The 10,199-nt window shown below is 46.0% G+C and overlaps 1 long non-coding RNA gene across 4 annotated transcripts in view; it reads right to left on the bottom strand.

Moving 5' to 3' along the window:
- Positions 1 to 10,199, bottom strand: part of LOC132152507 (uncharacterized) — a 97,076-nt gene that overhangs the window by 43,050 nt on the left and 43,827 nt on the right. The gene's annotated exons all lie outside the window — the stretch shown is intronic.

Here is a 10,199-nt window from a genome sequence, read left to right as displayed (position 1 = left end):
TTCAAAAGATTCGAATGGGGGTGCTTTTGACCCATAGCAGTGAGGTAGACTGCCATTTAGAAACATGCAGTTACATTCTCAGCGCCTGGTAGAACTGAGGGAACTGGGTTAAAATGCACATCCTTCCCCGGGTGAGTTAGTCTCCAGAGACTTTTCATCTTACTGATGTTTTCCAGGCTTCTCGTCTCTTAAAAAATGACAAAAAGCATCCCTTTGTGAGGATGAATTTATTTGTTTAAATCATTTTGGTACCTTGTTCCACACACTTGAACTGAACTATATTGTTTAAAATTCAATCCCAGGATGTTATGTGTTCTGTAATTTAAATACTTTTTCTTTACCTCTAATAAAAAGACATCAATTTGGAAGTGTAATTTAGAGTTGGGTATGGGTTTTTAATGCAGTGGGAAAAAATTCTGCTTCCAGGTGAACCACCTATGCATTCTTATATAATTAATAAGCTAATAAAGACACAAGAGAAAACTAAAGCTTCTGCTGAACTCTCAGAGGTAATTAGCACATCTGTAAGCTTGCAACTTCACAGAATCCTCCTGAATAACTGTTTCTCCCACCCAAAGGATTTCATCAACCTCTGTGTGGCGAAAAAAGCGTGGAATTTTTTCGGCTGTTGTTTAACATTCAGTGGAGCCTGAAATGAAACATGGTGTAGACCTGTAAATCCTGAAGTGGTATATATTACTGCTTGTTTTTAAACACCAGCCATGTGCATCACAAAATATAATCTGTTTTGCTGTTAAAGCAAGGAATAAGGGATAAGACAATCACAACACAACAATGATGAATGCCTGATTGGAGATCAGGGGCTAACGAGCTCCAAAAGCCACAAAAAGTGCTATAAAATTACCATAATAATAGGCAGGGCCGTACCCACCATTGAGGTCACGAGGTCTAGACCTCTGTATTTTTTAATTAATTACTTTATATTAATTCTGCTTTGGTGCTGCAAGGATAAAAAGCCAAGATAACAGATCTTCTCATCTGGGATGCTTTAGCATTACGGGTGTGCAATATACCGTCTGTGATAATATTGCAATTGCTGTAAAAGTGCATTTTTCAGAATAAAACAGGTTTATTGACTCCATAAAAGAGATTTTTTTTATAGTTGGAGATCTAAACAGATTTTAAAGAGATCTGAAAGAGATCTGCATCTACCATTGAAGGCAGGGCAGGTGATTTGGTTTTAAAACATTTTTTGTTATGCTGGTCGAAAGTCTCTTCACATTCTAAAAGTAATCACTAAGTTAAGTGCAGGACTATAAAATGTTCATTCAAAAAAAACTTATGTATTAGACACCATACTGTCTGTTTTTGCTCTATTTCGCCAACAAAAATCATTCCCAGCACAATCACAGCGCTGTTTTGCGTCTCTGAGCAACATGACAGATCGTTCCTGAATGAATCAACTGTTCAAATGATTCTGTTCAATCGTTAACAGACTCACTCATTAACAGTGATTTGCTGCCAATGCCACTATTGGTAGATTTCAATTCACATTTCAACTATTTTTTTTTTCATGTTTTAAATCATTTCATATATCAGTATTTAATGTTTTATGTTTAATATATCAAAACATTATGAATGCATTTGTAATTGCAATTAAGTGCATTCATGTCTTGCATTAAATCGTATGTAAACACATCTAAATGCCACTTCAGATGCAGCTTCATTGTTGATTTAATTTGCTTGATGACAGCCCAAATGTCTTATTATTATTATAATCCACTGATTAAATGAAATAATTTGACTCTAAAGATAATGGACACTTTTAGAAAATATTGGTATTATAAAGGTAAAAATGCCAATAAAATGTTAAAATCAGTTTAAATCAGTGTGAATAAAATATGTTCTAATCATTTTAGACCTGTGATTTTACTGAAGGCTACCACTACCAGGATGATTATAGCTGAGTTTATTAAAAACATAAACAAACAATATATATCTTCTCAATTTATATATATATATATATATATATATATATATATATATATATTGTCTATTTCTAGTTTGTATCGTAGATCATTCATTGCAACATTTAATCTTGAAAATCTTGGGTTTCTGACTTGGTTTAGAACCTATATTATTGTCCAATTAATGATTCTTAAAACTAAAATCTTAAAATGTAAAAGTCAGGAATCTCGATTTTGGGACCTCGCCATTTACAAAAAGCTGCATATGGCCCTGATAATAGTTTGACTATATTCTAAACAATGTGATATTGCTTTAGTTTAAAAAAAAAAAAAAAGAAGTTAAAATTGAGTAATTTCCATTTTGGACACAATATTTGCTATTTATTTATTTATTCTTGCTCCACCAATGACAATGCTTCAAAACAAATCTGAATTCATGAATGAATCAGTGTTTTTAAACAAATCGATTGAGAGGATGGTTTAATGAGTTATTCATAAGAACGTTCACTTTTTTTGTTTCTGATTGAATCAGTGTTTATGAATAAATCACTAGAGTTAATGATTTAATGACTCCCTATTAAGACTTGTTTAATTCTTAAATTAATCAGTTCAGTGGACGGTTTAAAGAATGTTTTAATGACTCGCTCATAAAAATGATCACTTTTCGCTACCTCATGGCTACCTTTTTTTAATTAAAAATGACTTGATGTAAAATAAATCCATGTGGTTAGAATAGCAAGGGCTGGAGAATGCTAGCAATTCAAGACAATATCTAGGGAATTAGAGTGTTATCATTGTCATACCACACAAGCACAAACAACCATAGAAATGTGAGGAAACAATTCATATTCTAAATTATGTGTGCTTTGAGATTCAAAGCAAATTTCACGTGGACAGATGAAATATTGATTTAAACTCCAGAGCTGCAGTAGTTTTGCTTTATGTAACATAATTCAGTTTACCCAGCTCATACTCTAACTCTCTAACAGAACTTTGTGTTAAAATATGGCCACATTTTCTTTCCGTTTCTCTATGAAATGTACTTTATTAAAGAACTAACTGGTGTGTGTTGTTTGCAAGACTGTGTTTGTTTGTGTGTTCAGGCCAGCAGATCACCACTTGAGACTCTGGCCTACATCTGAAACCTGAAATAGCCTTTAAACCTATAACATTTTACATAACATTTGTCTATTTTATCTTACTATTCTGACTTTTTTTTTTATCTTGCAAATGCAAGTTTCTATATCCTAGTTTTCCGACTTTATAACTCAAATTTAACTCAACAATTGTGGGTTTGTCAATTCTGAGGGAAATACAAGGCAAAATTGTGGGATATAAACTCATGATTCTGAACTGCGGAGGAGGGGGTGGGGGATGTATTTTTTTTATATAATCTCGGAATTGCAAAAAAAAAAAGAATAATAATAATTTTGAAATATGAACTCAAAATTACCCTTTTTTTATTATTTCATTCCATGGCTTTCATAGACTGCAACTTTTACATTTTGAGTTGTCTCGAATCCAGCATGATTTCACACATGCTTCAGGACATGGTAACTCAGAGGCATTCCCAAAGCGTTTCTGATGCAGCGCCAGTTCCCTGAATTTGGATAGAAATATAAGAAAAAAAAGAAGTATTTTTTAGTATATTTTAAAGACTGTATTGTCCTAATGAGCACTAAAATGTAGAACACTCTTATCATTTTAGATACATTTAATCATAAAATGCAAGATATATATCTCATAACATAAAGCTGACTCTTTCTTTATGGAGAGGCTCCCTGACTCTGCATGACTGAGCAAGCAGGTTTTTTTTTTTTTTTTTTTTTTTTGAAAAATGCATTATTGCATAGTTTTTTATCTTTGGACTTTCTAATTCTGTTTACCAAACCTGCAAGCATGGCAGCATTGCACTGCTCATCACTTTTGGCCACGTTTGCAGGTAAGCACTTGAGGGCATTTGATTTACTGCTATGGTGTGCTTAAAAGGCAGGAGACTGTAGCTGTAAACCTTGAAGAAAGATGGACAGCAAACACGATTTTCCAAGTGATTTTCTCACCCCTGTGACTTTTCCCTCTGTGCTGTCAAAATTTGCAACTCAAATATGAAGAAATAATCAACAGAAAGATTGGAAGAGTCATGTTTGTGTCACAAGGTGACGATCTTTAGGGGCGGAACCAAAATTCGGGAAGTTTGGTTCCGCCCGGAAGTGTTTCCGCCCGGACCGGAAAAACAGAACACCGGAACTTCCGGTAGCGCCGTAAGAAGGAAAATCAGGGAATTCGATGCACCTGTGCCTAGTTAGGGACAGCGGTTGGTGATTGGAGGATACGCTGGACAAGGCAGTACTTAAGGCCAAGTTATTTCACAGTCTAGGAAGCTCTCTTTGGTGTGTGTGAAGCACTGGGTTGTGCCCGTCTTGGTACGCTGCTGGTAGCTGTCTAACTCTCTCTCTCCCTCAGGCTGGAATTGTATGATTGTGAAGACATCGCGAACCTTAAAGGTTGAGAAGTGAACAGATTATACGGCGAACTGAGACGACGTGAAAAAGGGGATTGGAAGTGGCATTGATGTGAGTACTAAGAGCCAGTCGAAAGTGCCCTGTATATTGACCTGGCGTTGTGTAGATCTCTCCAGGAGGAGGAGGGTGGCCCTACCCCTAATATAGTGTGGTGGGAGAGCCGAAGGAATACTTATTGAAGTAGTCGCAACGACGACATCACTAGCTAGGCCGCATATTCCATCGCCAGATCCGAACCAAGCGAAGTGAAGGAAGACGGGTGTCCTTTCCGTACACTGAGTGTGGTGGGTGAGTCTTCGTGCTGTGAAAACCTATAATTTTGACGTGGTGTTGTATATTGCTGTGGGCTGCTGTGTATTGCCGTGTGTCCTGTCAGATAAACCCCCGCCTTCACGCACTTCGGCGTGGGAGGACAAGGAGATTGCTGGTCCTAGCCTAGTTCAGTACAGTATATGTTGTGAGCGTGCTTCAGATCTCCGGAGATAGCACGGTACGCTGTGTCCAGCCCAGAGGTGAAAGCCATCCAAAGCAGAGTAACTGTGTTTTGTGTCCAAGTTGATACCTGTGGAGAGGAAAGGAAAGAGAGTGAGTAACACAAGGAGAAACAGAGGAAACCTGTACTTACAGTACGCTGTGTTCAGCCCAGAGGTGAGAGCCATTCAAAGCAAACTAACGGTGCTATTGTGCCCAAGTTGATGCCTGTGGAGAGAAAAGGAGAGAGAGAGTGAATAACACGAGGAGGAATAGAGCGAACCCTGTACTTACAGTACGCTGTGTCCAGCCCAGAGGTGAGAGCCATTCAAAGCAAACTAACTGTGCTATTGTGCCCAAGTTGATACCTGTGGAGAGAAAAGGAGAGAGAGTGGGTAACACGAGGAGAGACTGAGGAAACCTGTACTTACGCCGCTGCCTGTGGAGAAAGAGAAAGCGAGTGAGCACCCAAGGAACGAACTGTGTGAACCAGTACTTACTGTGAGCTGTAATCAGCGAAGAGGTGAGAGCAAAACCAAGCTGAACTAACTGTGCCTGTGTGTCCCAGCCGCTGCCTGTGGAGAAAGAGAAAGCGAGTGAGCACCCAAGGAACGAACTGTGTGAACCAGTACTTACTGTGAGCTGTAATCAGCGAAGAGGTGAGAGCAAAACCAAGCTGAACTAACTGTGCCTGTGTGTCCCAGCCGTTGCCTGTGGAGAAAGAGAAAGAGCGTGAGCACCCAAGGAACGAACTGGGTGAATCAGTACTTACTGCGAGCTGTAATCAGCGAAGAGCCGTTGCCTGTGGAGGAAGAGAAAGAGAGTGGGCACCTCGAGAACGAACTGTGTGAACCAGTACTTACCGTGAGCTGTATTCAGCGAAGAGGAGGAAGAAGGAGGGCGCTACGGATACCTAAGACTCAGGCCGGGGCCCGAGCCCCACGCCCCGGATCCCCGTGGCCCCCTTGCTCCCTGACCTCTTCCCGGCCATAGCCCATCTGGAGGGCCGAGTCAGAGTTTAGTTTTAATTGCCCTTTCCCTATTCCCCAACCTATTTTTAAATATTTAAATAAAGATTGTTTTATCACTTACTTGTTCTCGTGTTGTTTGGCCATTGGGTCGGGTTTGGGGACCTCCTCGAGGTGGAAGTTGAGAAGGGGTGTGGCTTAGTTAAAGCATAGCCAGCCCCTGGGTGTGACAGATTTGGCGTAGTCGGCAGGATTTCCACCTCGAGTTGAGTAACCAAGGTCGTCCAATGACCGACAACGCGGGGCTTTCAGCCCAACCCCGTGCCATGCCCGTTTTTATGGGGAGCCCCTGGATTCAAAAATATGGGGGGACAGAATCCGAGGTACGATTGTCTGAATGGAAGGCTCAACTAGAGTACTTGGCCGACCTACAGGGCCTTAGTGCAGCCCAGCGGCTTCAATTTGTGTTAAACTCCCTGGATGGAGAAGCGCGGCGAGAGGTGCATGCCGCCCCCGAAGCCGTTAGAGCCAACGCCCAAACCGTGTTCCAGTTCCTCACTGAACAGTATGGTGACCACACCCCCGTAGCTGTCCTTCGCTCCCAGTTCTTCAATTGTAAGCAGGGCCCCCGCCAACCGATTAGAGCTTTCGCCCTGAGGTTGCGAGAGCAATTCGCCCGACTACAGACCCGTCGGGACCACGGGTTGGGAGATGGAGAGACTCTATTGCGGGACCAGTTTCTTCTGGGGTTGAAGGAGGGTCCGGTGAGACAGAGCCTACGTATCCAGTTTCGAAGGGACCCGGGTCTTACGTTCGAAGATCTGAAGAAAGAGGCACTGGCCCTGGAAGGTGATGAGACTGAGGTGAGTGGTTCCCCAGTGTGTGCGGTTGTCAGTGAAGTAGCACCAGCACAACCCGGAGGCCCTGACTGGAAGCAAGCACTGAAGGCTGAACTTTTGAAAGATGTCCGCGATCAGATGTCTGAACTGTCTAAAGCCCTCGTAGGAGAATTGCGCCAAGGACGGGCGCGGGAGGAACCACGGCCGGCGCCCCGAGACCGAGTGTACTCAGAGGGAGGCCGAGAGCCGTTCAGGCGCCCGAACCACTTTAACCGGCCCCGTTTCGAATGGGACGAGCAAGGGCGACCCATCTGCAACCGCTGTGGCAAACCAGGTCACTATAGCCGCCAGTGTGGGCCCCGCAGGGCGTCAGAAGGGGGTTTTTAGGTCGGCCGGCCACTGTGGGTCGTGTGGCCGGGACCCCTCGAGAAGACCCTGGAAGAGGATATGGCTCTAGGAGCCAGATGATTGGGCGTAGCCCCGTGGCGAAGGTGAGAGTGTGCGGCAAGGAGATTCAATGCCTGGTAGACACAGGCTCCCAAGTGACGTTGTTTGCTGAGAGTTTATCCGAAGAAGTGTTTGGGAAACAAGGGGCACCAGGGGCGGAGGCCCCCTGGCTTACTCTGAAGGGCGCAAACGGCCTCGACATCCCATATATTGGCTACCGATTGACGGACCTAGAGGTTCACGGAGTGATGGTCCCCCAGAAAGGTGTGATTATCGTGCAAGACCATTGTCTGGGTGCACATCGAGCCCTGTTGGGCATGAATGTCCTCGCTGATTGCTGGGAAGAGCTATTTCGGGCTAGGCCCGTATCGAAGATACCACCTGCAGAGAGGCCCAAGTGGGAGTGTGTGGTAGCTGACTGTCGAAGGGTGCAAATGAGCCAAGTCCGCAGGGAACAGGAAGAGGTAGGAAGAGTGATGTGTCGTTTTGCTTTGTCTGTCCCCGCAAAAAGTGAGGCTGTTGTGTGGGCGCGAGTACCGCCCCGAAGAGCGGGCCCAGAAGAGTGGGTGCTGGTGGAGCCCCATGTGGATTGTCCACAAGTGGAAGTGGCACGAGGACTATCGACGGTCCGGCGGGGGAGAGTCCCCGTGAGGATACGGAATGTACATCCATACGCGGTGCAACTACATCGGCACCAACGATTAGCCCGTCTGACAACGGTTACATCCCACCAAGTAAGGGAAGAGAGGGATATTAGTTTTCGTCAGGTGTGCCCCACTGTCATCGAGGTGGCCCTGACACAAGTAGACACCCCATGGGGTGGTATGGAGAGGAGTGTGCCGAGCCACCTGGCGGGTGAGTCGTTACAAGGGGAGGATTTAGAGCAGGCACAGACACAGAAGTTACAGGCCCTCCTTCGGAGATGGCAGCATGTGTTCGCCACCCACGATGAAGACTACGGATGCACCCAGGTGGTACAACATCATATACCTACCGGGGATGCAGGGCCCAGCCGGGAGAGGTATCGCCCAATTCCGCCCACTTTGTATACCGAGGTACGTACACTCCTGCAAGGCATGCTGAAGCAAGGAGTTGTTAGGGAAAGCAGCAGCCCGTGGGCGGCCCCCATAGTGCTGGTGCAAAAGAAGACGGGGGCTTGGAGATTCTGCGTGGACTACCGTAAGCTGAACCTCGTGACTAAGAAAGACGCTTTCCCTTTGCCACGGATCGAAGATTCGCTTGCCAGCCTCACGCAGTCGGCATGGTACTCTACCCTAGATTTGGCCAGTGGCTACTGGCAGGTGCAGGTGGCCGAAACAGACCGGGAGAAGACTGCCTTTACAACCCCGTTTGGACTATTTGAATGGGACCGGATGCCTTTCGGGCTCTGTAACGCTCCGGCCACCTTCCAGCGGCTGATGCAGCGGTGCTTGGGAGGTCAGTTAATGGAGTCAGTATTAGTTTATCTGGATGATGTGATTGTCTACTCCCCAGATTTTGATTCACACCTGAGGCACCTCGAGGAAGTCTTTCGGGCCATGGAGAAGTACGGATTGAAACTACAGCCCAATAAGTGTCACTTACTACGGAGAGAAGTCAACTTTCTGGGCCACGTGGTCAGTGCGGCTGGAGTGTCCGTAGATCCTGGAAAGGTATCGGCCGTGAAGGACTGGAAGGCCCCGAGGACAGTGAGGCAAGTGCGATCCTTTTTAGGATTTGTGGGATACTATAGGCGTTTCATAAAGGACTTTTCAAAAATTGCTAAACCCCTTAATCAGTTGCTGGTTGGCACAGGTCGTAACCGGGGCCGGGGGTCGCCCAACGTAGACTGGGATGCAAATTGTGAGTCGGCGTTCCAGACATTGAAGCAGGAGCTGCTACAGGCCCCTATCTTGGCATACGCAGATTTCACAAAACCATTCCTTTTGTATACAGATGCCAGCAATCTCGGGCTGGGAGCGGTGTTGGCTCAACGGCAGGACGGAGTTGAGAGGGTCATCGCGTACGCCAGCCGGAGCCTCCACCCAGCCGAGAGGAACGATGCGAACTATAGTTCTTTCAAATTGGAGCTGCTGGCGTTGAAGTGGGCCCTAAGTGAGAAATTTAAAGACTACCTCTGGGGTGCCAAGGTGACGATCATTACAGACAATAACCCATTAGTACACTTACAGACGGCGAAGCTGGGAGCCGTGGAGCAGCGGTGGGTGGCCCAACTGGCCAACTTTGACTATCAACTACAGTACCGACCAGGGCGTGAACACATGAACGCGGACGTCCTCTCAAGGCTGCCCGAAGCGGAAAGCCCCGGAGGGGCCAGCCCGGAGGAGGGCTATATGGTAGGAGCAGTAGAGGCACCAGGCAGCAGACAAGAGGCCGTGCCTGAGAACTGGGGATGGGATCCCCGTCGGTGGAGGGAGAGACAGGCCAGGGATCAAGATGTGCGGCTGGTAAGAGAATGGCTGGAACAGGGCCGACGGCTGACGCCAGCGGAGAGGTTAGCCCAGACGGATACTGGGAGGAGGCTGCTGGGGCAATGGGACAGGCTGGAGCTGAGAGATGGCGTTTTGTGCAGAAGGGTCAGTGACCCGAAGTTGGGCGAAGAAGTACGCCAGATCGTGGTACCCGCAGATGAGGTAACGGCTTTAGTTTCGGCGTACCACAACCAGTTGGGGCATCAGGGACAGGAGAGGACCGTGTCCCTGCTTAGGAGATTCTTCTTTTGGCCCGGGCTAGAGGCATCGGTGCACGCCCTAATTCAAGCTTGCCCGAGATGCATATTGTTTAAGTCCAGACGGGAGGTCCGAGCGCCAATGGTACCCATCCATGCGAAGGCCCCCCTTCATATCATGGCTATGGACTTCTTGACACTGGGCCGACCACGAGATCGCTACCAGAACATCTTGGTAATAACGGATTTGTTCACAAAGTACGCTTGGGCTATCCCCACCCTCGACCAGACTGCAACCACCACCGCTACAGTTTTATGGCGGGCCGTCTTCCAGACGTTCGGATGCCCGGAGTTTC

Source organism: Carassius carassius, chromosome 11 (genome assembly GCF_963082965.1).
Source record: "Carassius carassius chromosome 11, fCarCar2.1, whole genome shotgun sequence".
Classification (NCBI taxonomy): Eukaryota; Metazoa; Chordata; class Actinopteri; order Cypriniformes; family Cyprinidae; genus Carassius; species Carassius carassius.
The sequence above is the reverse complement of the archived record's forward strand: the minus strand, read 5'-3'. Positions and strand labels throughout refer to the sequence as shown.